General features: G+C 40.0%; 1 long non-coding RNA gene across 1 annotated transcript; it reads left to right on the top strand.

The window, feature by feature from the left end:
* Window positions 1-1945: 1945 nt before the first annotated feature.
* Window positions 1946-21615, top strand: LOC142098819 (uncharacterized). The gene is made up of 4 exons (XR_012678439.1): window positions 1946-2380; window positions 3498-3560; window positions 10668-10745; window positions 19592-21615. It is a non-coding gene; the product is annotated as an uncharacterized LOC142098819 (long non-coding RNA).
* The last annotated feature ends 1157 nt before the right edge of the window (window positions 21616-22772 follow it).

Below are 22772 nucleotides of genomic sequence, written 5' to 3'. Positions count from 1 at the left end.
GACTACACTGTTATACTGTTAATTAGATATAAGCAACATTTTCAGACCTGTTGCGCTAAACATTTCCCTTGGTCCGCATTTTGCCATGAAATTTTGCTGCTGGATTTTGGCCTCAAGTGTTCCCTGTCTAACCCCAACTACACTACATATCAGATTCATTTTCCCAGCTCAGAGACCATAACTTTTGCAAAACGCGAATTTACAAGTACAGTGCGTAGAGCAAGAAGGCCGCACTTCTGAGAAACCGCCTGTTCCGCAGCGAAACTCGTTTTACACAAAATGTATTTACTGCTAATCTGGCACACCATTTAAGAAAGTAGAATGCATAATATCTGCATGACAATATTAATATGAATAAAATATGTATCAGATATGTAGAGATGCAACACACTGGTAACATTCAGCTATTCTGTACATGATAGAGAAGTGATTACTTTAGGCCTGCAGTGAGGTGTTAATTATTGATGTGGCAAATTGTATATATTACAATATAACATGCCTTACATTTAACTTACTTACTAGTAGCGATCAGTTTCATTAATGCAATAAATTCCTTGTAAGCAAAAAAAAATATTATATTCTTTTCAACCAATATGGCAAGCGATTTTCAGCTGGTGCATGCATTTCTAATGAGGTTAATGCAGAATAATGATAGGGGGTTAATGATGGAGGATGAGGGATTAATGATTAGGAGATAATGATAAATGATGGAGGGGTTAATGGTGGAGGGTTAGTGATGGAGGATGAGGGAATATAATTATGAATGAGTCCTTTATGATATACCTTGTGGTTGCACATTGGGCACCCTGGAATTAGTGGCGCTATATAATGATGATGATGTCAGATTTGTCTGTTATAGCTTGCAACACTAATTTATAATGCCTTCTGATATGTTACTACAGAAAGATGTCTTTTTCTGAAGAAATGTATGATTTTAAGTTATAACTGAGGTTTTGGGGAGATTCAATTAACTGCAAGGTGTCTATGAAAGCTCACATGTCCCCTTGCCTACACCTCATCTAGCAATAGTCCATTCTGATTACAAAATTAACTAACCATATCTGTAATATAAAACAAGTAATTAACTAACACAATACTTGCAGCTTAAATAACACTGCATTTTAGTTGCACTGTACTGCAGGACATTACATTGTGCCCTATCTCGGTGTATATTTAATAATTAATTTAACCCTAGTGACATTCTCAGACTTCAATCTAAGCTGGGAGGGAGAGAGGGAGAGGGAGAGGGAGAGGGAGAGGGAGAGGGAGAATAACTTTCACCATACTGCCTTATTATGCATGGAACTGTATCTTTTAGAATTGCACCACACCTCACACCACTGCCATTTGGTATGGATATATATTTACTCCTATAGCATTTTTCCATGATAAAATATGATTTTTTAAACACTAATTAATTTACACTGATAACACAAAACGGATCAGCCATTGTGAAGAATAATTGCCAGCCGGATTGCCATTTGGTTATTTCTTAGAAAGAACACAATGACATGCTAGCCGATGCTAAGGGGATCTGCTAATCTGACAAGAAGCCATATCCAGTGCACCATTTTCCTCTTCACGACAGACATGCACAAAAAAGGGAAGGAGGCAGCGGCACGTCTCTGTCCTGATTGCCTCAAACGACCTCTGCTGCAGGTTTCAGATTACAGTATGCTTCCCCCCCCCCCTTCTCCACTGCCAGTCAGCCCCGTCTGTGCAGCAGCTTGGCCAAGGTTCATGACTGGGATCTCAACCAATCTCCTCTCACTTTATTTGTAGTTGGGGGAAGAAGAGGATCTGCCTCCTAATACTAAGTGATGGTTCCAGGCGCCAATCACTTAATGTACAGACTAGGGGAAGGCTGGTCTCTGCCTGTAGAATGGCAGCAGCAGGGATCATGCGAGGACTGAGCTATGCACTACTGGAGGGGGGCTTCTAAACCCCACCCGCAGCAAAGAGGAGGGGATGCAAAGGAGGAGTTGCGCCCCGGGAAGGGCTGGGCTGCAGGCATCGGCTGTGCCTGGGATTGGTTGGGAGACTCTGGCTGCCAGACAGTGGGGGGACTTTGAGTTGCAGATTATTGCAGACTAAGCAGTCTGGCTCTGCGGTAGCAAAAAGCGGAGGCTCTGGGAATTCGGCCAGGGGACCATGAAAATTAGCTCATTAATTCAGAATCTACATCATAGGTAGAGCCCTGCCTTGGAGAGAGGAGAGGCAGACACAGACTTTCTATAAGGGCTGCACTTCTTCCTAGAAGTACCAGCACTACTCTCTAAGAGAGATCCCTTAAACAACATGCCCCCTTTAAAGTCACCTCTTTGCTAACTATGTAGAACTAAGGACAGAAAGTGGAAGCAGTGAGCAGGGGCGGCCGCCTGTAAGTATGAAATCAAATCCTTCCGTGAAACAGTTTTGTCTTTGTGCTGCTTTCTTTACCCAAATCTCCATATGCCTGGGCTCCTTGCTGCATTGTGAGCTCTTGTGCATGAACACAGGAAAATGGCTTTACTGCTACTAGTTGCAGAATAGCATGACATCATTCCCGGGTCTGTGAAATCTGCACGGACCAAGCTACTCTCAGGACCAGGCAAGACTTTTATTTTTTTGCACTTTTTATGCTTAACACCAGGCTAATGTGCCCCTCTCGGTACAAAACTATTGTAATTGCAATATATATATAGATCTTTTTTTTTTTTTTTTTTTTTTTACTAAAGAATAGGACCTGTCAAAAATAAATGGTTTGTGCTGTACATTAAATATCAATACTTAAAATAAAAGCACCATAACTTTTCATCTGAACTTCTAATTAAAAGCTGCTAAATAATATTTATCCCCAAAATCTGGTGATTTAAAATTTTAGTTGCTTCTGAATACATTTATAGCAAACAGGGTTTTCTTTATAGTTAAATCCTGGCACAATGAACTGGCTGGCTTTGGTTCATGCTGCTGGAGTCCTATAAAGGTTATGTAGACCGGCATTTCCAAAAATAACCTCCAGTACCAGGATTCTGTTCTGATGCTCAGTCTATGACACTACAAAGGTATATCAGGGGATGTTCAGGTGCAGATTTTTGCCTTGGTTGAGGAAGGTGGCTGGTACATTTAATTCCTTTGTCTGATTCAATCTATGAATCACTAGGTGCATTTCAAACTTGTGAAGACGGCTATTAATAGACCAAGCTCTGCAAGGACATGCAATAGGGAGAGGGGGGGGGGGGGGGGGGCTGTTTTATTAGACGCTAAGCACTAAAAAAAATAGAATATTCTCACCTTGTGAGATAGAGATATATATATATATATATATATATATATATATAGATATATATCTATCTCTATTACATTGCAAATATACCTTATACTGTATCTACAATGTTTTGCTCAATGACATCTTTATAACCTCTTCAGACCATGTATTAATGCATCTCATTGTGTGTATAGATGTGTGTATATGTTTGTATGTATTTTGACAGTATTTTTTTTTTTTTTTTTTGTAGATTGTTCTCCTTGTGGTTATGTCCACAATGCAGTCTTTGAACTGCTGCCAGGTTGTTAGAATGGTAAGATAAAAATTGATATAGATATATATATGACATTTTTTTTTGGTTTTTGAAATATGCAGCACAAATGTTTTCTAGTGCAATAACTCTTGTATGTTCTCATCTGACTTTGTCTAGTCTGCTGTATGTTGTCTAACTCCTCCCATTTCAGAAGACGGGTCCTGCAGAGACAATATCTGCCATCCAGGTTGCACTCAATGGAATAAAATGTTTGATTTCCTGACGGAAAGATAAGTAGGGAAGAATATCCTGAACCGGCTGGTAACATGAGTGTGTCATTCTTTCAGAATTAGGTCACCAGTGCAGAATGAAAGATGTAGGTGTCACTGGTACTAAGCCTGTGTTTACACACATAAGTAATAATAGGAATTCCCAGGGTAATTCAACACTTGACACCTGAACTCTATGGATACGACATTGCAAACTGTTGCTAAGTATACTGTAGTTAGTGTACTAAGACAAAGGTTACTTTAAGCTCAGTATCAATGTCTTTCTACTCCTGATTATAATATGGTGCATATGCTTCTGTACAGACAGGACAATGTTCCCTGTCTAGTATTTCTTTTGTTTGTTTAGTTGCAGAGTTAAAAACATTTGAGCATATTTAGTTATTAATGGAGGTTTCATTTGCATATGCTCAATTTTTTATTTTTACTTACTCTGGTGAGTGGAGTGTACAGGGGTCATATGTACAACCACACTCATAAGTGGAGCCAATGAGTATGAAGATCTTGCTGAGTGTGTGTGTGTAAAAGCGCTCAGGTAAGTTTCTGTAGATGTGTGCACAATCCAGTGCTCAATATAATTCAGACACCTATTGGTATAGAACAAAACAAAAATTTTTTTACCTCTTGTACAAAGGTGTTTACTATTAATATTCCATCATATTACCCCTTTTTACAAAATATTTACATTTATGCTGCACTAAGGAAATCATTTTCTAATGTGGCTCCTCCCTGTAGCTGGAGTCCCAGAAGAAAAATGGCTGCATGTCCCAGCCTCTGGGGTTCTGTCCAGGGGGTGTAGCTCCTTAGGAAACATTTTCCTAGGTCAGTGATGGCTAACCTGTGACACTCCAGGTGTTGTGAAACTACAAGTCCCAGCATGCTCTTTCAGCTATCAGCTAGTTATCTACTGGCAAAGCATGCTGGGAATTGTAGTTTCACAACACCTGGAGTGTCACATGTTAGCCATCACTGTCCTAGGTGATAGTGCAGCTTTAAGACAGACCAACTGACATAACATGGCTTGTTAGGTGGTAATAGGGATCAGTCATTAAAGAGATGCAGATAAAATTTTATGATTTTTCAATATTCATTTAATGCAAACAAAAATAGCTATGTTGTGTCCTCAAAAAGCATAGCATGCACATTATATTATTTCTATAAATGTCTGTATCCAAAAGAATTGCACATCCTATATTTTCCATGTATTGACCAAGTATATTTGTAATAAGGATTTTTGTTGTTTTACAGTTGTACAATAGTTACATTCATTCTTGTATGTCTCCCCTTGTTCCTATGCAAAATAACATAATAAAGGTCTTTTGTGAATGTGAGAATGCACAAATGCTGTTCTTTCTTCTTTTGTGACTCTGCCTACTGTTTCATTTTTGCACCTGTTTTTTTTCTGGTAACCCCATGGGTTTTGCGCATTGAGATAACTGTGGGAAGCAACATTTTACTGTTTGCAGTAGGAGGATGGATTGGGACAACAAATGTGGGCTATTCGCAGCGATGCACCTCCTATTGTATCCAAATTCAAAAATAAGAGTTTGTGTTGTGGAATAAGATATATATGCGAGTATAGATTGCAAATTTAGGGAGGCGTTCATTGTTTAGAGGGTGTATGAAGATAATTTTTTTATAGGGGCATTGATATTTGCATGTGCAAGCCCACAAATGGACATGGGCAGAACTTCCAGATGTGCTTTAAAAATTGTGAATAGGACGCATGCTTGTTTTTGCGCTTGGCTGACTGGCAAATATCCCCAAAAATATTCTTTGCACCTTTGCAATTTTTGGTCTGTAAATGACCCCATGGATGCTGAAGGTAACGTACAACAATGTTATTAACATTTCTGTATTCTGTTAATTTAAACACTTTTTTTTAAGTGTATTATGATACCATGTAGCACTTAGGTTTTCTTTCAAATTTATTTAAAATGTGTTCTACATTTCACTTACAAACTCAATGCTGTCCAGCTTTCACAACCTGTTCTGGAGAATTTGTGTTTATAAATAGGGTCTTTCAGTTACATTACATTATATTTCCCTTCTTTAAAAGGAAATCTCTGCGGAGTAATGGGATTCCTTTCTAATAGACATAGTGAAGATCCGCATCTCCCTTTACCCCTCGCAGATTCCCTTCACTCTTCTGAAACAGAACTCTGGGCCAGTGACTGATTGGCTCAGGATCTATGAAGCTGGTACTATAGCAGCTACAAGGACAGACGTTGCCTATAGGGGAGAACTGACACCACTTAACCTGTTTTGGAGCAAGCATCACATTTTCATGAGTATTTAAAAAAAATCCAACTAATATGGATTATTAATATTTATTATAGAACTGACATAGATACGTTTTCTCAGAATGGGATTATATTTAATTATTGTCTCTCCATCTAGCACTCTCCAATCATCAGCTATATATATTTTGAGCTGCAGGCCCTACAAGAAACTTTAGGAATAGCTCCACTCAAAATGACAAGTCCAGTTTAGAATAACGTTCATGAAGTTAAACAATGATACTGGATATTACTAACCTATGTTACTGCATTGCTCTCATGTCTGTAACGGTTCAGCGCCCTCTCCTGACTTCTTCAGTCACTTGCCTGTTTCATACGTGTTGTCATAGCTCCGCCTCTGTGTCAGATGTGCTTCAGCCCATCTAACACCACTAACCCAGTAACATTATATCAGGCAGTACAAGATAGAGAGGGAGTTTTATAACTCCTTGTCTCATGCACAGTCTGTGTTTACATTGCACTGAGGCATACTTAGTAACCACAACGAGATCTCAACATGCCAAATATGAGGAAGTATGTCGAGATTAGATCAAGTGGCCCGTTATTTTCTGCCGACAGATTCAATAATTTAGAGCTGTCTGCTGCAACGTAGCAGTTGACAAATGTGATACAAGAAAGTATTTGTTTGAATTAATCAAACTCTTGCTACTTTTTTGAACTTTGAAAGTCGGTAAAGCGTGAACTTCAGTCTCCTCTCATTTTAATCATAAAAATCCTTTCGGTATGCTATAAAAGTGTGGAGAAACAAAATTTCTTGTTATTTTTAACACCACATTCAGCAGATCCACATTTCATGCACAACTTGCTTTACACGCTAGCATACACTGCAATCCATCTTTGTCAAGACACAAAGCTGCAACTCTTACACAGAAAATATACATTAGCTGTTCAGTAGGTTGTTGCTTGTATCATGACTGTCAAATTATTGGCCTTTGATTGCATGGGGCCCTATGACTTTGATATGGCAGCTACCTTTCCTGGAAACCTCCACAGAGCCTATTGTATGGGTTTGTTTTTAAATTCTGCTATACCGTTAACTATTTAACTTATTGGGGCCTTCTAAATTGGAATATTTGGACAGCATTAACTTACATTATACCGGTTCATATTTTCTGTTTAGATTGAAATGGCCCTTACACCAACTTGAAAACAAATTAATAATTGAATACCTAAGTTATGGTAAACTAACAAGGTAAGATTGGCTTTAATTTAGAATCTAGTATTCTATAGTTTTTATCGGGAGTCTTACTATTTAGTAAAGGGCAGAATTTGACTCTAGTGTTGAACGATATTGGTCCACTTTCCTGGAACACCAGAGGTTCTCTATATCTGCCACAAGCGGGTATGTAAGGGAAACATCATAGAAAAACAGATTTGCAAATGGATTAGACTGATTAAGCCTTCCATTTCCAAAGCTAAATCCAGTTTTAAATTTAACAATTTGAAAAAAGCAATGATGTGCTAAAGCCCATAGGAGCCTAACATTAATTTGTAGCTGTCTATGGTTTCACACTGTGTACACAATCTTTTACAGTAAGTATAATTACCCCAGAGTATGTAAGTATTACTGTAAAAGAGAATATCTTCCGAATTCTGTCAAGGTCTCCTGGGAGACCAGGCTATTCTCCCGCATCCAACCCACTTCCTAGTGAAGTGGGTGAGATGGGGGCCTTCCTTCCCGCCACTCACTGTGGAATAACGTGATCGTGGGTTTGTGTCACAGGGGCAGGACCAAGAACTGTGAATTGCAGTAAACCCCCCCCCCCCCTCTTCGTACTGGCATTCAAGTTGGCAAGTATGCAGTAAGTACTGTCGTCGTACATGTGGCGGATAAAATAAATGGAAACACCACTATAAAATCACTTAATGGGGTGTTTGGCCAATATAATCTCTGTACACGCTGTGGCGTTGAGTCTGCAAATGTCATGAATTGTGCTGGAGGAAAGCCGCACCAATTTTCCACAACAAAATCCATTGATCTACGATTGCTCGTCAGTTTTTGACTTTCCAATTAATGCATCAATATCAAAGTCCTGGGCTATGTGCTTCCGTCCACTGTTGCCCTTTACTGATCATGTTTTTCCTTTGATGCACCATCGCTCATGAAACAATATCAACATGAAATATCTTGGTCACTTAAGCTCCTGCCAAACGTACCCTAACTATGATGCTTAATTAACACATTTCACACATATGCAATTCCTTGCTTTCCATATGCTTGCTGTCCCTCATTTACCTACATTTCCATTTTTTTTGTCTTCTGTATCACAAACCTGCATATTAATCATTTTGTTCCATCATCTCAACTGAGTCATTTGTGAATATTGGTTCTGTGTTTAAAAAGACTCACACTCTTATATAAGAAGTACCTGAACTTGCTCTTAAAAATGTTGTTTTTTTTAAATTTAGTGATTTTGCTTAATTGCCAGTGCTACATAATAAGCAGCGATGCTGAGAAAAGCGTGATTTGATTATAATAGTTAATATATCCATTATTTATCAATCATAATCTCGGGTATTACTAATGTATGGTCTCCGCAGAGGTTGGAAAAATCTGTTCTAGAGAGATCTTTAAAAATTGTCTGTATACAATTTGTCTATATGGAATATATGGATCAAAGTCTCTTCACTTTGTTTAAATGTGCAATTCTTTTGGGTGTGATATATACTGGTATAATATGGTCTTGTAATGAATGTAGCTGTTTGTGTATTAAACCCATTATATTTCCCTGTCTTTGATAATTGTACCTGCTTATTATTTTTATTAATATTGTAGATCAGACTGGTTCCCATCCGTTCACGTTACATGATTATGTCAAATAATTAAAATGTTTGAATATGAATTGAAATATAATGCTTAGAATATGCCAACAGAGCCAAACAGGAGGCCTGGCTTTAAGGTATTATAATTACAAATTTTGAAGGCATATTAGTTATAAAAGTATATGACATGTTAAGTTCATATCAATATGTAACATGAGTGAACAGTAGACTATTAGAACCACATTTAATACAATTGGTTTCTCTTTATATACTGTAAGTAGTACTGTAGTTACATTTAAGAAACAAATAGCTTAATTGTACCATATCTTAAGTTCATACAGAGACTGAGAAATCTATTGGGTCAATAGTATAGCAAATTGCTGGACTTTATAAAAGGTCCACTAATATAGGTGGATCAATGCAAATGTGAATTGAGGTGGGGTGAGCTGTGTCCATTCGTATTGTAATATTGTAATAAATAATTTTGTATGTTTTTATATACATCCTTTTTCTTGCAGCTATTCTCTATAATTAGTAGAATTTATGTTTTTAATAATGTTTTTGTTGTCTTGTTGTGTTTGTTGTTTCTTGGGAAGGGATGAAATTGGGCTCTAGTCATGTAAGTGTGACTATATATTTCAGGATTGAAAGCTGTTTACTTAATATTTTTGGCTGAACATAAACATTTCTGGATCTGTTAATATTATATTGTAGTGACTGCTCCACTTTCAGCAGACAATGTCTCTCTTACTTGCTGGGCATTTTCTGTTTCAAATCTCATAATCTTTTATCAAGTCTCTAGTAATACATGCTTGTTTTTATAACCTTGTAGGATCAGCAACTTGATATACTTTTGTAGCAAATAAGCCTTGTTCAGCAGCATGCAGTTCAGGCAACTGTTCACTCTGCTGTGATTGCATTTGTACATGTCAGAAACAAAAATGCCCCAAAACAAATTACAGTGGATCATTTTTTTTTATTATTTTTTTTTTTAAAAAAATATACATATTTTTTTTTTTTTTTTTTTGCACAAATGCATCTATTTGTCTTCAGTGTACACCTGTTCTCATTATCTGTAACTGTTTACAGAATTATGGTACATCATAAAGATAATTGTGTTGGCTAATGTTAAACTGACACCTTAAAGTCCTTCCTACTATGATATTTTGACCACCCACTTAATTTAAATTTCAACTTTTCTTTGCTCCTAAACTCCTGCACATTGTAATCTCATTTATGTGATAAATAAGTCCTGCCTGCAGTAACGTGACATCGGCACTGTCTTTATTTCATGTGTCACTTTTGGTTAATATTTGCATTGCATTAGTTTATTTGCACATAAACTCACTACCTCAAAGGGCATTTTAAAATAAAGTTGTTCTGTAGGGCTAATAGGGCAGACACCTGGTAAGTGGCAAATGCCTGAGTAAATAAACTCAAGTTCATTTGAATATCTCATCCCGCAACATGAATTCTTGTTTTTGCATTTGGGTACAGAGTCGGATACACTGTGGCTAGCAGCCATCTAGCAAGATGCTCCCCACTTAGTCCAGTTCCCCTCATCGGTAAAAAGAAACATTTTACCCTCGGCAGTTGCTCATAACCAGGTGCAATTGCTCACAAGCTGGTGAATAATCTCATGAAAGCATTGCATTTGGACTACAGGTGTAAATTTGCAGTGCTTGTTTTAAATAGTGGGTACATGGCTGAAATAAGATGTTCCTTTTTACTCTGTGGTCATCACTAATCACTGAAGCTTTTTATGGCTCTGTAACATGCAGAGGAATGTAACACTGTTATAATTATTGTCGTTACAGGAATACCATCCACATTTAACAGTCCATGGTACAGCAGACCCATGTGAAACCACACTGGTAGATGGAAGATGTCCCAAGGTAACCTCCATAGTGAATATATTTATCTTGTGTCATAACAGTGCTGTTTGTGTGCAGTTTGCTTGTTCCTCCTGTTCATTTCATTCCACAATCCGAATCTGTACTAGTTTGGAAGATTCTGAAGATTCTAACAAATGTTTTATACTTCACCACTTCAGATTATACTTCCAAGGAGGAAGGCAAGGATTTCGGAAAGGGTTGCTAAATTTGCCTTTCACAATAATATTTTCTATGTATGTACATGTGCTAGAAATTCTACCTATCAAGCATCTGATATACATTCTGCTTTATAAAAGAGTACAAAACTTGTAGCCCTTTTTATTTCTATCGGCAAATCAGGTCTTGATGGAAATCCAGGGCTTCTGCAATAGCAGCATTTTAATGTCTCATATCAAACTATAGTATGTTCTTCACAGCGGCACAATATAAATAACAAATAACCAGTTCTTTCTTATCCCTGGAGAATTGCTTTAAAACTACTGTGCCTCCCTGAGGGACAGTCCACCCCAGTGATTTAGCTGAGCAGTCCCAGATTAGATTTAGCTAACGGTGACTTTTCTTCTTATAGTTAAAAAGGAAAGTAGAGACTATGGGTGGAATTCAATGGATCTGTGGCGATGCAAAGTCACCATAGAGATACACATGAAAATCCGTGATCTTAATAATAAGTGCAGACGGACATCGCTGTGATGTCCATGGCTAATCAGAATTTAGTTTCCCCTGTGTGTACTACTCCAGTTTAACTTCTCTTGCTTGGCATCCCTTTGCACATGCCCAGAAATTGGGCACACACATATGCGCCATGCAGATTTGCGCGATTCTCCAACTTGCACAACCTAAAGAGACGGATCAGGGGTTTCTAACATATAGCGTGCACAATGATGGCGTGTTCGCACAATGGTGACTGAATACACGCCTGAGAAAGCCCTATTATTTGCCGGTGGTAAGGTGCACATAGTGGATGATGATCATGGCGGTCTCTGGCATTAGCGAACCGATTGCGACTAGCCAGGTATATATTCTGTTTTTTTGTGCTTGTTTAAACCAAACTTTTCTTTCGTACATGACACAGGGAATTGTATTAGAGAGATTTTAGCAGCTAATAGCGATTGTATTAGTTGCACATAAAACAAAAAGATAAAAACGTGTGTAAGTAGGACGTGTCTGTGACGTGTGTACGGTGTCAGCCACTACTGGTATAGACCTATATGGATCTTAGGTGTACGGCTCAATATATGGGTTTAAATACGCTATTTTTATGTACTGCTTTTTCAAGCATAAATTATGCCCGATTTGCTTCCAAACGGGCACCAGGCCCATTGTGGTCATATAACCCAGTTCATATGTTTGATGGGTTTTATGTCATGAGGGAAAGTGTACTGCCATCTGCCGTTACTTTGACATTTGAAGAAAAAGTAATACATATATATATATATATATATATATATATATATATGTTAACCCGTGCATGATACTCATGCATTCTAGTCAATTCAAGATACTTAAGGTCTTAAAAAGGTTCTTGTCATGCATTTGGGCCTAGCCCAGGCCTCCTCAGGGGAAGATCGTTACTTCCCGACGCAAGCGCCCTTTTTAATGTGTGTTCATGAGGTAAAATAACCTCACAAAAATGAGTTTGACCCCTCAACTCGTAAATTTAGCCTTTACTACCCCTCCCACGGGGGGAAGGGGGGATGATGGAAGTTAACTGACTTGACTATTCTAATTTTTTTGTCAAATAATGTCAGTATACCAAATTTCAGGTCAATTGGATGAGCCCTTTCTGAGAAAATAGTTTTTTCCACACACACACACACACACTAACGGATGCCTGTACACATGTGTGTTCATGAGGTAAAATGACCTCACGAAAATGAGTTTGAGCCCTACCAAATTTCAGCCCTTTTTGAATTTTTTTTCCCACACACACTAAGAATTTAGTAGGTCAGTGTATAACTCTGCCCAGCAGGTGGCGCTGCAACTTGGTTTTTTTTTTTCCACAGACAGACAGACGCCACTAAGCATTTATATATTAGATATATATATATATGCAGCTGCTGTTCACGTCGGTCACTGAATAAGAGCCATCCTTTCATGAGATACTCTGTATTAGAAGAACCACCAGACACCATTGTAACTTGGAAGAGACTCTTGCTTGTAATGGAAGTGTTTGCAAGCTGCCTGTTGGCCATCACTGTCTTAAGCTGAGCAGGAAACTTCCTCGGGTCTTGTCATGAGCATTAATTTGCAGTTGTCTTATGACAGCTTTGATAGGTTATTAAAAGTATGGAAGGTAAATAAAGTAATTGGTATATTTAAAAAATACATGCTTTAACAGGTGGCCCGCTGAGCCTTTACCTGCAGCCGACCCCTCCCGATCTCCTCAGAATAGGGGTAGCTGACTTCCGCGACACGTGACTTCCTCTGCACAGTACAGGGAGTTCACACGGTGTACCTGGAGGAGGAGGGAGTGCACTGTACCCTTCTTCCTCTGCACAGTACAGGGAGTTCACACGGCGTACCTGGAGGAGGAGGGAGTGCACTGTGCCCTCCTTCCTCTGCACGGTACAGGGAGGTCACTAGGCGTACCTGGAGGAGGAGGGAGTGCACTGTGCCCTCCTTCCTCTGCACAGTACAGGGAGTTCACACGGTGTACCTGGAGGAGGAGGGAGTGCACTGTACCCTCCTTCCTCTGCACGGTACAGGGAGGTCACTAGGCGTACCTGGAGGAGGAGGGAGTGCACTGTGCCCTCCTTCCTCTGCACGGTACAGGGAGGTCACTAGGCGTACCTGGAGGAGGATGGAGTGCACTGTGCCCTCCTTCCTCTGCACGGTACAGGGAGGTCACACGGTGTACCAGGAGGAGGGAGTGAACTGTGCCCTCCCTCCTTCCTCTGCACAGTACAGGGATGTCACACGGTGTACCTGGAGGAGGAGGGAGTGCACTGTGCCCTCCCTCCTTCCTCTGCACGGTACAGGGAGGTCACTAGGCGTACCTGAAGGAGGAGGGAGTGCACTGTACCCTCCTTCCTCTGCACGGTACAGGGAGGTCACTAGGCGTACCTGGAGGAGGATGGAGTGCACTGTGCCCTCCTTCCTCTGCACGGTACAGGGAGGTCACACGGTGTACCAGGAGGAGGAGAGAGTGCACTGTGCCCTCCCTCCTTCCTCTGCACGGTACAGGGAGGTCACTAGGCGTACCTGAAGGAGGAGGGAGTGCACTGTACCCTCCTTCCTCTGCACGGTACAGGGAGGTCACTAGGCGTACCTGGAGGAGGATGGAGTGCACTGTGCCCTCCTTCCTCTGCACGGTACAGGGAGGTCACACGGTGTACCAGGAGGAGGAGAGAGTGCACTGTGCCCTCCCTCCTTCCTCTGCACGGTACAGGGAGGTCACACGGTGTACCAGGAGGAGGAGAGAGTGCACTGTACCCTCCCTCCTTCCTCTGCACGGTACAGGGAGGTCACTAGGCGTACCTGGAGGAGGAGGGAGTGCACTGTACCCTCGTTCCTCTGCACAGTACAGGGAGTTCACACGGTGTACCTGGAGGAGGAGGGAGTGCACTGTACCCTCCTTCCTCTGCACGGTACAGGGAGGTCACTAGGCGTACCTGGAGGAGGAGGAGGGAGTGCACTGTGCCCTCCTTCCTCTGCACGGTACAGGGAGGTCACTAGGCGTACCTGGAGGAGGATGGAGTGCACTGTGCCCTCCTTCCTCTGCACGGTACAGGGAGGTCACACGGTGTACCTGGAGGAGGAGGGAGTGCACTGTACCCTCCCTCCTTCCTCTGCACGGTACAGGGAGGTCACACGGTGTACCTGGAGGAGGAGGGAGTGCACTGTACCCTCCCTTCTTCCTCTGCACGGTACAGGGATGTCACACGGCGTACCTGGAGGAGGATGGAGTGCACTGTACCCTCCCTCCTTCCTCTGCACGGTATGGTACAGGGAGGTCACATGGTGTACCTGGAGGAGGATGGAGTGCACTGTACCCTACCTCCTTCCTCTGCACGGTACAGGGAGGTCACACGGCGTACCTGGAGGAGGATGGAGTGCACTGTGCCCTCCCTCCTTCCTATGCACAGTACAGGGAGGTCACGGCGTACCTGGAGGGGGAGGGAGTGCACTGTGCCCTCCCTCCTTCCTATGCACAGTACAGGGAGGTCACACGGCATACCTGGAGGAGGTGGGAGTGCACTGTACCCTCCCTCCTTCCTCTGCACGGTACGGTACAGGGAGGTCACACGGTGTACCTAGAGGATGAGGGAGTGCACTGTGCCATCCTTCCTCTGCACGGTACAGGGAGGTCACACAGCTTATCCGGAGGAGGGAAGGCGCTGTGCCCTTCCTCCATGCGTCCCTCAACCCCCTTCATGTTGCCCCTCATTGCTTTAAAAAGCACTGTTTTCTGCAAATGATAACCAATATTATACTTAGTCTGGCTTAGAAGACTTATTTGTTGAGGGTTTTAATGACAGATTCTCTTTAACTTTTTTGTTCTCAGAGTCTGGTTGTTGGATGACTCATCTTGGAACTCATTTATTCTAGAAGATTATCTGGCACATATTTCAAAATGTGACTAAACCAAACAGAATTTTTTTTCCCTATTAGTGGTCTGAGCTGTTTTGCTATCTAGGCTGTCATTTTATGCTATTGAAAGCAAATCGCAAGAAAGCAGAAGCCAGCGTGAGATTTTTGCATTACTTTTCACTCATTTTAGAACCACTCTTAATTTAATAGTAAAGAAACAACATCCTGCGCTTCTAATCTACCTGTGTGCTTCAATTCAAATTAATACAGATTCCTATTGCTCCTGCGACATTAAAGTCCTAGCTCCGCCCTTTAAAAGAATAAAATGTTCCACTTTTCTTCTAAAATACTGCTTGGGTACGACCTCCCAGCACTGGGTTCATAAGTTTGATTCCCGAACGTGGCCTTATCTGTGTGGGGTTTGTATGTTCTCCCTGTGTTTGCGTGGGTTTTCTCCGAGTGCTCCGGTTTCCTCCCACACTCCAAAAGCATACTAGGGGGTTAGTTAGCTGCTATCAAATTGACCCTAGACTGTGTGTGTGTGTATGTTAGGGAATTTAGACTGTAAGCTCCACTGGGGCAGAGACAGATGTGAGTGAGTTCTCTGTACAGCGCTGCGGAATATATAAAGAGCTGACGATGATTCCCGCCTCCTGAGATTTATTCAGCTCTGGAATGTGCCAGACCTATGTTAATACATTGCAACCTCATTAGCATATGGAGAAGCAGTAGCTCAGTGTCTAAAGGCACTGACTGTACAACAGTGGCACTGAGACTTGATGGACTCCCCAGGTGGACCTCAGTACAGCTCCCCAAGATCTGAGATCAATTGTTCATTAGACTGTCAGTCTCAGTCAAGCTACCACCTTTAAATTTGTTTTAAACTTGTGGGGGCAGCTGTTTGTCCTTCACTATTAGGGGCCTTACTGTAAGCTCTTTGATTTAATTGTTATCCAGGTTCTTTTGTTGAGTAAGTTTGTTGTTGTATAGCACACTTTATTAAAGTCTTGTGGATTTAAGAGCGCTTCGCATTTCGCCATCCTATGTACCTGTGACGGGACTATTTGGTTTGGACAAGTCTGAGATGAAAATTCATCAGCGCCCAGGAAACATGACTAAAGCCATGACCACAACAAAAGTAAATCTTGGACATCACAAAACAGAATAAGCTTATTTTTTGAGTGAGGTGCATTTATTTTTGGTAGAGACCTAAAGCCAAAGCTTTGCCTGCACATAACCTACACCACCTGATAGACTATCTGTATGGGTTTCTTGCAGAATGAAATGTGCAATTGAAGCAATTGCAATAAAATAGTTTTTATCAGTGAAAAGAAAAAAAAAGTCAGGGGATTGATATGTTGCTATAATTCTTTTCAACAATGTATGTGGCTGACATTTCCACATTGGGCACAGAATGCTAAATGACAAAAATGTACATATATTACAGTGCCAAATTTTTGTTAGTGTTGGTGGAATTGATGTAAAAGGTCTTGTTCACTCATTGTGGTTGTCTGCAGAGTGCTAGAACTGGTCCCATTAGTCCACCCATCATCACCATTCATCATCGTCAGTCCCTGCCCCATTGGGGCTTACAGTCTAAATTCCCTAACACACACACAGACAGACAGAGATTAGGGTCAATTTAATAGCAGCCAATTAACCTACCAGTATGTTTTTGGAGTGTGGGAGGAAACCCGGAGCACCTGGAGGAAACCCACGCAAACACGGGGAGAACATACAAACTCCACACAGATAAGGCCATGGTTGGGAATAGAACTCATGACCCCAGTGCTGTGAGGCAGAAGTGCTAACCATTAAGCCACCGTGCTGCCCATGTGTCCAAATTTTAAACATCCTGGCATTAACCGCTCAGTCAGTAACTAGCATAAGTTCTCTTAATAGACTGGCCATCTTGATGCCTAAAACATTCGCCCTTATTTAGAACATGAGTGTTTATATCCTGTTGTTAACCCATCTTGTGGAAATGGCTATAACATCACGTTTCCTCTGGAGCTTCAAACAGGAAAAAAAAGTTTTAGGTCTTAAACATGTGTCATCTCTTAATGTGATAATCGGAATAGTTTGCCAGCAGAAAATAATCATTACAGTACAGTACAGTGAAGTTATTGGGTGTGTTTTTCATTATAAATATTAGGGAGAAAACATTCTAACTTTTTGTTGTTAAACACATGGATGGATCCCTGCAGTTCAGCGCACACTTTAGCTTTCATCTCCCTTAATATTTTCACAGCTGAGAGGAGCTGCCCAGCACAATACTTTGGGAACTGTTCCCAGACTGCAGTCTGCCTGCTCTCCATACTATATAGCTGCCTCCCACATCCTGTAGAACTGCCTGGATAGAATAAAAAAAACATCCTTTGCTTTTAAATGTCTATTTTCTGACAAGACAGACAGCTCTGTTGATTTGATAATGTTTTAATTAGAAATACATATTAGTGTACTCCTTCTGGCTAATTTGGATTAAAAATGATTATCGGTGTAAACATGAACTGTTAAAAATCATTTGTTTGCTACAACATGGATCGGTGCTCTGGATGTTGTTCTGTAAAATACATTATCTCAATGATATTCCAGACTCCTACTATCAAATTACTTAGATGCAGAGGACTGGGTCTGTTATAACCACGTGCATTATGTTATAACTATTCAGTGGTTGAGAAGGTTGTTATTTCAGGTAGGGACCACAAAGATCCTTGATGGGTGGGATCCAGCCTGCGGGTGCCAGTTGGGCAAGTAACAAAGTCCTATCCATGAATGCATGATGGTAATAAGGATAAAGCAAAGGGTGACTCCTTCGTTCCAGTAGATCCATACTTTGCCCTCTAACCCTCAGTATTTGTGTAGGAACTTTTGTAATGGGAGGTGGGTGGCAGGTGATTTTACAATGAGAACGATCATTTCCTTATCCATCTAAGGGTGAGTAGAATGACATTGAATGCAACTTCTAGTCAGAAAAACTTTCTGAAATTTTTTATTTTATTAAAAAGCCGAGAGTTGCCTATTGAAAATAATTTGATGTATCACCAGTAAAGCTTTTAGGGAATGTATCGTCAGACCAGCTGTATGGTATTGCTGAGCAGAATACTGTGGCACAATGATAAAGCTATGCAACTTTTATCATTATTCAATGAACTGGTTCTTTAACTAGTTTGGCTGTGTGCAGGGACTTGTACACATCAGTGAAACCTGATACGCTTCAATGCTCCTGTGTTGCTACTGGAGCGCTAGATCAGTCACAATCTCAGCAGGCACAATAGTTGTATGCTCTAATGTGCTGCTTAGGTGCTATTGACTGTGGAATGTGTTCCAGTTGGATGGGGTTTGGCTGTTGTCAATGAGAAGCTGCCACAACTAGTGGGAAGGTTTACAAGTTATGTCCCATTAGAATTGTCCTTAGGCCATAGATTTGTGTTCTTAAAATTTATAGGAAACCTATGGAACCTGAAGATTGCAGAAGTATAAGGGGGGTATTCAATACAGCGCTCAAAAAAATATTACCGTTAATACGGTAATTTACTCGCTGGATTTCAGCTCACAGCTCAGGGAGCTGCGAGCTGAAATTCAGCAAGTAATTACCGTATTAACGGTAATATTTTTCGAGCACGGGATTTTCACCCGTCTCGCTAACAATTGAATACCCCCCTAAGAATCTATTGCATCTTGTCCTATGAATTTGGAGTTATCTGGAGTTTAAATTATGACAAGATAATAATTGATTTATTATTGATTTGATTAATAAGATTTTGGGTGGGGAAAAAAAGGAACTATGCTGAGAAAACACACAGGAGCCTGAATGTGCTACAGTTCCTTTGTCTTGTTGTTCTAAAGAGCTGTGCACTATTACCGTTACTACAGTTATAGCTGTGCACTATTACCGTTACTACAGTTATAGCTGTGCACTATTACCGTTACTACAGTAATAGCTGTGCACTATTACCGTTACTACAGTAATAGCTGTGCACTATTACCGTTACTACAGTTATAGCTGTGCATTATTACCGTTACTACAGTAATAGCTGTGCATTATTACCGTTACTACAGTAATAGCTGTGCACTATTACCGTTACTACAGTAATAGCTGTGCATTATTACCGTTACTACAGTAATAGCTGTGCATTATTACCGTTACTACAGTAATAGCTGTGCACTATTACCGTTACTACGGTAATTTCAATGCTGACTTTTGCTCGCAGCTCTGTGAGCCGCGTGGCCCGCATTGTTCTTTACAATTGAACTTGCCCCTGTGTATGTTTATTTTTAATCCTGGTCTTTCTTTTTTCCTTTTTCTTTCTCAGGGATCTCGCCATCTGTCCATAGGGTCATCCGCAAAGAGAACAGTGAGGCAGACCGATCCATGACTCAAGAAAATGGCTGCGGACATCATTTCACTGAAATTAATTACCTCTTCCTTTTTTAATCGTATCTCTTCCATGTGTAGTGCATTTGGTTTATGGTTGTTGACACGCTCATGATGTTATATATTGGGAATCGTTCCTGTGTAAACCATCAAGTGTAAGAATATATGGGACTCTGAGCCTTGCTTTAGAGAATTGCCAATGTTGTACCATAACTCAGCTTAAACAGTCTAGATCAGGTGAATCTCTTCACACTGTGAATCCATGTTTACACACAATACAGGTGGGCCTTGTGGCCTGTTTCTACCACAGCAACGTCTTCCTCTTCTCAAGCACCAGTGTTCACAATAAACCGGTAACGTCAAACTTTCCAATTTCAGCACCAGTTTACAGCGCAAGTGCACGCATTGCTTACACACCATGGAGACGGCCATTTGAAACAATATTCATGAGAAAGCAGCCTATCACTTTACTAGGAATTGGTGACATCACTGGTGCTTCAGCGATGTCATTCGTTACTAGTGAACAAACAGGCAGCAATCTTGTGAGTACAGTTTCAACTCTGAAAATGGCCGTCTCCACTGTCCGTCGGCAACAGATGCAACTTAACCATAAACTATCCTCTCAGAGGCTAAGAGTTCCCCTTATATTATGTATTCTTTTCACCTAGATGTAGCATACATGTCGACTTTTTTATTTTTTTTCATCCATTGTCTGTATAGCTTTATATTTTATCCATGTACACTTTTTAATGTATAGAAATAGTTGTTTGAAACACATTGTTTCCTTGTGGTAAGTGACAGAGATGTTGCCACAGGATTTGAGACACTGATGAATGGTGCTATTTTGGACTTTTAAACATGCTCCTTGGCAAGGTAGCTCTGTTTGGGATTTTTTCTTTTATTTTTTATTTTCATGTTCTAAGAAGGTGTTGGTACATTTTCCTGATTGTTGTTCTATAGGTAGGATTCTTTTTTTTTTTCTTTTTCTTTTTCTTGTTATTCTTTTCTTTTGTCTTCGGTGTGGCTTTTTAATTAAGTTGTATAGGGTTAAATAACTGCAAAAAGGCCAAGTTAGAAAATGTTTTTTTTTTAGTTTGTTTTGTTTTTTTCTTTTTTATACAATTTTGGGTAGACACACCAACAAGCAATTGTAGTGGGAGCAATCACAAAAATGTAATCTAAATAAATCTTTAATCTAAGCCCCTGTTCCTACATTAAAGTGATCTAGCAATAATTATTCACCAACCTTGGAAGAAATCTTTTTTTTTTTTTTTTGCAGACTGTGTGATTAAAAGGAAAGGGCACGTTTTTAAATGTCCTGGGATCTGTGGCAGATAATACTTTTAGGAATGAGGCAGCTAATATTTTTGCATGTTTCTCTCTCCCCCCCCCCCCCCCCCCCTTCCTTTTTATATCCAAAATTTGAAAAATATCTTATAGATACTTATTTTTTTGTTACTTTTTAATTTGACACTTTTGTTCTTGCTCTCAGTGACAAAATAAAGTAACCTACTTTTGGAATGCTGTTGTGTTAGATATGATCTGGAAGCCCACTTTTTTTATTTTTGTTTTGTTTTTTGTTTTTTTTATAAAACCCTGTCTTTAGCTCTTCCTTCACAAGGCACACTATGCTCTGAACTGTTTTAGCCTTTGACTGTTACTATAGAACTGCATGCTTAGCCTATATTTTTCTTTACCTTGTAATCGTTTAGATTTTTTTTTCTGTTTTTTGGGTGTCATATTGTATGAGTAGAAGATATCAGCTGTGCTGTATATAGTAGAGCAATTTAATCAGTATTAAGCAGTTGTGGCATATATGTATGGTTGCAGTTGTGTATTGATAAAAAAAAAAGGACAAGCTTTTGTAATAATGTTATCTCTAATGATGCACTTCAAGTACCCAATGTATTTTAACTATTTTAGTAGACTTTGTTCAATAAAGATGCAAGCTCTAACAGTTTATTAATCTGTGTTCTTTTTTGTCTTATATACGTACAAATCATGCAGTAGACCTTCCATTACTAATGCTAATACAACACTTGGATAGGAAGGATTAAACCATTTGTATATTTTCAGACACAGTGGATGCAGCCATTATTGTGGGCTGTGCCAATATTCATGAGTGCAGCCGTTCTATTCACTAGGAGCTTTGTGTCTTGTGTATGGTCCCTAGTTTCTAGCGAATTGATAGGTTACCATGTAATGAATATTTGTTTAGCCCACAGTATGGCTGCCTCTGTTTCGTTAGAAAACCCTCAAGTTTTGTACGTTAACTCTATAGAGTTTGTAGTCACAGACTTAAAGTTCTGCCCGGAGAGAAAAATATTGCTATACCAGTTGGCTATAAAATAGAAAATATTCTTTATTTAGCCTTTTGGTTGGTCTAACAAATGTAAACTTTTTTTTTTTTTTTTTCTAACAAGACATGAGAAATCCACTAGATTAGTGAAAATATGTTTTCTGTCTATAAAGATATGAAGAAATAACTACCTCTGGCTTTTGACAGCTCTCAGGTAGATGATTAAAAGTTGGTCTGTGACTATGCAATGGCTGCAGTGTATTATGAGAGAAGACCTAGCTTGCAGGCTAGTACACTAGGTAGGTAGTAATGACCAAGGCTGTATGTGTATATATGTATATATATATATATGTGTGTGTGTGTATATATATATATATATATATATATATATATATATATATATATATATATATATATATATATATACATACACTCACAGAACTGAGCATTTCCCCATCACAGCCCTTTGCGGTAGAGTTGTCATAACAGTAAACTGGTAACACTAACTTCCTGAGTGCTTTATTTAAGCTGTCCTGTGTTTCCATATGTACAGCATTGTATCTATAGTCCTGCCTAAGGAAATATAATGACAATTTCATGGGACACATACTGTAGTGTTCAGGTCCAGTAGGGTCATAAAAGTAAATTATTGATGCTACAAATCCAGAACAAAGGAATCCTCCAATTGTCGTTGCTTTATAACAGACAACTACATTTCAGAGGGAAATGTCAAACCCTTCATCAGCCAATACAGGTGTCTGTGGCCAGGTTATGATACAACATGGACAGTGGGAATAACACTTTTTCTAAATTGTTCTCT

Source organism: Mixophyes fleayi, chromosome 1 (assembly GCF_038048845.1).
Source record: "Mixophyes fleayi isolate aMixFle1 chromosome 1, aMixFle1.hap1, whole genome shotgun sequence".
NCBI classification, from domain to species: domain Eukaryota; kingdom Metazoa; phylum Chordata; class Amphibia; order Anura; family Limnodynastidae; genus Mixophyes; species Mixophyes fleayi.
The sequence above is the reverse complement of the archived record's forward strand: the minus strand, read 5'-3'. Positions and strand labels throughout refer to the sequence as shown.